Genomic DNA, 6,937 nt, shown 5'->3' with positions numbered 1-6,937 from the left:
GTTTTTGGGTTTTGGGATAGTGTACTTGATTCTGAGAATGTTGTGTTGTATATGCCGAGCGGCATTTTAATTATTATTTTCATTCGGTTATTTTGGCTTTTGATTATTTCTTCCGCAAGTTTCGTTTATGTTCCGCATTTGTTAGGCTTGCCTAGTCGTAGAGACTAGGTGTCATCATGACAGTTCACGGAGGGTGAAGTAGGTCATGATAAATGCTTAGTCCAGTGCAAATGTGGAAGCAAGGATTAGCCTCATGCAAATGTGGAGGCAGGGATTAGCCTCATGCAAATATGGAGGCAAGGATTAGCCTCATGCAGAATGGAGGCAAGGATTAGCCTCATGCAAGTGTGGAGGTAGGTATTAGCCTCATGCAAATATGGAGGCAGGGATTAGCCTCATGCAGGTGTGGAGGCAGGGATTAGCCTCATGCAAGTATGGAGGCAGGGATTAGCCTCATGCAGATAGAGAGGCAAGGATTAGCCTCATGCAAATAGGGAGACAAGGATTAGCCTCATGCAAATAGGAAGGCAAGGATTAGCCTCATGCAGATATGGAGGCGGGGATTAGTCTCATGCAGATATGGAGGCAAGGATTAGCCTCATGAAGTTATAGAGGCAGGGATTAGCCTCATGTAGATAGGGAGGCAAAGATTAGCCTCATGCAAATAAGGAGGCAATGATTAACCTCATGCAGATATGGAAGAAGAGATTAGCCTCATACAGATATGGAGGCAGAGATTAGCCTCATGCAAGTGTGGAGGCAGGGATTAGCCTCATACAGATAGGGAAGCAAGGATTAGCCTCATGCAAATAAGGAGGCAAGTATTAGCCTCATGCAGATATGGAGGCAGGGATTAGCCTCATGCAGATATGAAGGCAAAGATTAGCCTCATGCAAGAGTGGAGGCAGGGATTAGCCTCATGCAAATATGGAGGCAAGGATTAGCCTCTTGCAAGTATGGAGGCAGGGATTAGCCTCATGCAAATAGGGAGGCAGGGATTATCCTCATGCAAATATGGAGGTAGGGATTAATATCATGCAAATAGGGAGGTAGAGATTAGTCTCATGCAAATATGGAGGCAAGGATTAGCCTCATGTAGGTATGGAGGCAAGGATTAGCCTCATGCAAGTATGGAGGCAAGGATTAGCCTCATGCAAGTATGGATGCAAAGATTAGCCTCACACAGATAGAGAGGCGGGGATTAGCCTCATGCAAATAGGGAGGCATGGATTAGCCTCATTTCTTAGCTGGAGATATATTCAGTGTCTGACGGCTAGATTGATAGTGAATTTGCTTTGTGTATACATGTTTGCGAATGATATCGTTACATCAAATGTGCCTACATTCAAAGAAAAATTGTAAGTTTTGTAAGGGGAGGTTAGTTCGTGCTTCCATCCGTTGGCCTTGCTTTGCTCCGTTCTGGGGGCCTTTTCCGAGTTTCCATGTGTAACACCTGACTGTTACAGAAATAAAGTTTTCGAAAATATGCAATTATTGATAAAAATAGAGTCATATTGATATATCATGTGAGTTTTAGATGAACTAGTGACTATAACACATTTCAGAGACATTGCAGTTTCCTCATGTTAGAATTTTGAGGGTCCTCCTCAAAATTGTGTCCCAGTTTGGTAGATGATCCTTCGGCTGTTTGCGGGTAATGAGCCTTGTTGATCCATCCTCGAAATTTTGAGAATCATTCTCAAAAATTTTCCCTAGTTTCTTAACCGATTTCTGACCGTCTAACATATGTTAGCATTGGCTGGACTTGCTCCGGAATTTTGAGGGTCCTCCTCAAAATTCTGCCCCAGTTTTTTGATCTTGGGGAAAATGGAAATTTTATTATGATATGACCGAACCCATAAGGCTGTCTACGTATCCCCTCTTAAACGGGAATCAGGTCAAGCATAGTTCAATTACATCAGATGAGGAAATGTAAATAGTCTAAGCATAGTATCTTTTGACTGCGTCTGAATTGATTGGTTTTGGCCAAATTTCTCCGTCCATTTCTGCAAGTATGAGTGCTCCTCCTTTTAGCACCCTGTGGACCATGTACGGACCTTTCCAGTTGGGAGAGAATTTCCCTTTGGGTTCATATTGATGCGGGAAGATCTTCTTTAGTACCTGCTGTCCTGGCACAAATTGCCTTGGTTTGACCCTTTTGTTGAAAGCTCTGGACATTCTGTTCTAGTAAAGCTGACCGTGACATACTGCATTCATACTTTTTCCATCTATGAGTTTGGCTTCCTGTATGATTCTTAAAGAAGGAATCTCTACCTTGTCTGGGATGACCGCCCTGTAGCGTAAACCAACATGTAAAGGGTTGCTCCGGTTGATGTGTGAACTGTAGTGTGGTATCCTAATAAAGCAAAAGGTAGCTTCTCATGCCATTGTTTATGATTTTCTACCATCTTCCTTAGTATCTTCTTGATGTTTTTGTTGGCGGCTTCTACGGCTCCATTCATCTGAGGTTTATAGGTTGTGGAATTCTTGTGTTTGATTTTGAAAGTTTCACACATGGCTTTCATCAGATCACTGTTGATATTGGCAGCATTATCAGTAACAATGGACTCAGGTACTCTGAATCAACAAACGATACGATCTTTGACAAAGTCTGCGATAACCTTCTTGGTTACAACTTTGTAAGATGCAGCCTATACCCATTTTGTGAAGTAATCAATGGCTACCAAAATAAACTTGTGTCCTTTTGAAGCAGTTGGCTCAATTGGACCGATGACACCTATTCCCCAGGTGGCGAATGGCCAAGGTGAGCTTGTGGCATTGAGCTCATTTGGCGGCACTTTTATCATATCGGTGTGCACTTGACATTGGTAGCATTTGCGGACATATTGGATGCAATCTATCTCCATGGTCATCCAAAAGAAACCGACCCTAAGTATCTTCTTAGCCAAGACAAAACCATTCATGTGAGGGCCGCAGGTCCCATCATGTATCTCCTCAAGTATCTTAGAAGCTTCTCTTGCATCGACACATCTTAGCAATCCCAAATTAGGAGTTCTCCTGTACAAATTTCCTCCGCTGTGGAAGAAGTGATTGGAAAATCTCTGGAGTGTGCATTTCTGAGTATGGTTCGCATGCCCCAGATATTCCTCTTTCGCCAAATACTCCTTGATGTCATGGAACCAAGGTTTTCCATCTGTTTCATCCTCAACATGGGCACAATATGCTGGCTGATTATGAATTCTCACTGGAATGGGATCAATATAATTCTTATCTTGATGTTATATCATGGATGATAAAGTGGTCAACGCATCGGCAAACTCATTCTGAATTCTGGGCACATGTCCGAACTCTATCTTCATGAACCTATTTCTCAATTCCTACACATGGGGCAGATATGGCAATATCTTGGAATTTTTGGTGGCCCATTCTCCTTGTACCTGGTGCACGAGCAAATCTAAATCACCGATTACCAGAAGCTCCTGAATATTCATGTTGATTGCCATGTTGAGTCCTAGTATGCAGGCTTCATATTTCGCCATGTTGTTGGTGTAGAGAAATCTGAGTTTAGCAGATACCAGATAATTTTGACCTGTTTCTGATACCAAAAGTGCTCCAATGCCCCCTCCTTTGAAATTTGTAGCTCCTTCAAAGAACATCCTCCAACCGTCGTATGCTTCGGTAATGTCCTCTCCTATGAATGACACTTCTTTATCAGGAAAATACATTTTCAAGGGTTCGTATTCTCCTCCCATCGGGTTTTCAACAAGATGATCTGCTAATGCTTGCCCTTTGACCGCCTTTTGAGTTACGTAGATGATATCAAACTCACTCAACAGTATCTGCCGTTTGGCTAACTTTCCAGTCGGCATGGGTTTTTGAAATGTGTATTTCAAAGTATCCATCCTAGATATGAGGTATGTAGTATAGGCATAGAAGTAATGCCTCAAATTCTGGGTCATCCAAGTCAAAGCACAACAAGTGCGCTCTAGCAGAGAGTACCGTGCTTCGTAAGGAGTGAACTTCTTACTCAAGTAATATATGGCTTGCTCCTTTCTCCCTGTCTCGTCATGTTGTCCCAGAACACATCCGAAGGCTCCATCCAATATAGATACATACAGTAGCAAAGGTGGTCCTGGTTTCGGGGGGACCAGAACTGGTGGTGCAGACAGGTACTCCTTGATTTTGTCGAAAGCTTTATGACAATCCTCAGTGCAAGCTTGTTTCGGCATCTTTCCTCAGCATCTTGAATATAGGTTCACATATGACTGTGGATTGTGCTACTAAGCGACTGATATAGTTGAGACATCCTAGGAAGCTCATCACGTCCTTTTTGCTCCTTGGTGGCGGTAAATCTTGAATAGCCTTGACTTTAGATGAATCTAACTCGATCCCTCAACAGCTGACGATAAATCCCAATAACTTTCCTGCAGGAACCCCGAATGCACACTTCGCAGGGGTTCATCTTCAGATTGTACCTCCTTAACCTATCAAAGAACTTCCTCAATTCTGCTATGTGGTCTGCGGCCCTCTTGGATTTGATAATGACATCATCCACATACACCTTTATTTCTTTGTGTATCATATCATGGACGATAGTTGTCATGGATCTCATGTAGGTAGCCCCAGCATTCTTTAGACCAAACGACATCATCTTGTAGTAGTATACCCCTCATGGTGTAATAAAAGTTGTTTTCTCCACGTCTTCTTCATCCATCAGATCTGATGATAACCCACGAAGAAATCTACAAAAGATTGGAGTTCATGCTTGGTGCAGTTATAATTCAGGATGTGTATGTTTGGTAGTGGAAAGTCGTCTTTGGGACTTGCTCTGTTTAAATCCTGATAGTCAACACATACTCTGAATTCCCATCCTTCTTCGGAACAGGCACAATGTTAGCTAACCAGGTTGGGTACTCAACCACCCTAAGAACTTTGGCTTTGATCTATTTGGTAACTTCCTCCTTGATTTTCAGGCTCATGTCTGGTTTAAACTTTCGGAGTTTCTGCTTTACTGGCGGACACATGGGATTAGTAGGCAACTTGTGATCCACTATAGATGTGCTTAAACCGGTCATGTCATCATATGACCATGCAAAAATGTCATCATACTCTTTTAAGAAACGGATGTACTCTTCCTTCTCTGTTGGCGATAAGTGAATGCCGATGTGAGTCTCCTTGACGGTCTTGGTATCCCCCAAATTTACTGCTTCAGTCTCGTCCAGGTTGGACTTAGGCTTATTCTCAAAATTTTTGAATTCCCTCACAACTTCTCTAGGTATCTCATCTTCTTCATATGAATCACTATTCTCATGTTGCGTTGCTTCATACCTGTCACAGTCACCGGTTTATCAGGAAAAGTAATAATAACGTTGTAGAAAGAAAAAGTGTAGAAAATAGTAATGAATAATAAGAGAAAATGCATCTGATTAAAATTAAACAACATCCAGACAAGTGCGGCTCGATGAATCGAGCATTTATTTTGAAATAAGTAAGTCTTTAAAACAAAATTACTGAAAATCTTAAATGCCTAGAATGGCTATAGAAATAAAATCTGCCAAGTTACCGAGGGACTCAGCGGGCCCGGGACGGTGTGGCGGTCCAGTTTTTGAGTACAACTCTTTTCTTCACAGTCTGAATAGTGAGGTCTTCTTCCTCCTCTTTCTCAATTATTGCACTGCAGCCCATGCCTTCCTCTTCCAAGAACAGATTGTTCAGCCCAGCTAATGCCTCCTCTTCTGTAGTTCCCTATATTGTATCAGCTTGGTGAAAATCTTGATCTAGATATGGCACTGGTTGCTCGAGAGGGTAATATGGCTTGTGCCATGAAGGCAACCAATCATTGTATTCTTTCCATGTGTACTAATATTCGAGCCCAAAGGTAGTACCATGACCCTTCAGCCGTGTTGGTTTAGTGATACCCTGGATATTCTTCCCCAGCCCTTTGCCAGACTCATACTCAGACCATGCCAGTATGCTTTCTATTTTGCTACTCCACCATTTATCTTTCTTGACGGCATTGACATGTTCAATGTGATGATAGGTATCCCCTCCTAGCCTTTTTCTATTTCCAATAACTGGGATGGTTTGACTAGTGTAAATGGGGTTACTCCTATCTCCGTGAATGATCACTTCCTGACGATTCCAATCAAATTTCATAGCTTAATGTAGTGTAGATGCCACAACCCCAGTGGCATGGATCCATGGTCGGCCCAACACAAGATTGTATAAGGCCGGTATGTAAAGAACCTGAAACTCGACGTTGAATCAAGTTGGCCCCATTTGTAAGAAAAGGTTAATTTCCCCAATCGTAGCCCTTTGAGACCCATCGAAAGCTTTCACGTTCATGCCTTCTGCCCGTATTTCATGAAAACCTTTGTCCAACCTTTTCGGAGTGTCCAATGGACAAATATTTAGGTTTGAACCCCCGTCAACCAAGACCCTAGCAATGAATTTGTCTTCAAATTGCACTATGATATGCAATGCTCGATTGTGATTCAACCCCATAGGCGGTAGCTCATCTTCATAGAAGATGATCTTATGACTTTCCAGTACCTGCCCTACCATATTGGCCATCTCTCCACCGGTGATGTTGTTGGGTACACAAGCTTCACTCAGCACTTTCATTAAAGCATTCTTATGTGCCTCCGAATTTTGCAACAATGACAGTATGGATATCTGAGCTGGGATTTTGTTCAAATGGTCAATGACGGAATACTCCTTTGCTTGTATTTTCCTCCAAAGGTCATCTGGCCCTATTTCAATGACAGGTTGTTTGGTAGTGGCATCCTTACTTGGTCTTCCCAGGTGTTCAGGTGTTTAGACTCTTCCGGTCCTGGTCATTCCCTATGCAACATCAGATTCTTCTACCTTTGCATTCCCTTTTTGCCGAGCTTCGGCAACGTAATCCCAAGGTATTGCTTTTTAGTGGAAAGGAGGTGTGGTTGATACTATCAGTGTAAAAGGTGTGACTACTTCT

This window comes from Nicotiana tabacum, chromosome 18 (assembly GCF_000715075.1).
Source record: "Nicotiana tabacum cultivar K326 chromosome 18, ASM71507v2, whole genome shotgun sequence".
Lineage (NCBI taxonomy): Eukaryota > Viridiplantae > Streptophyta > Magnoliopsida > Solanales > Solanaceae > Nicotiana > Nicotiana tabacum.
Note: the sequence above shows the minus strand (reverse complement) of the source record.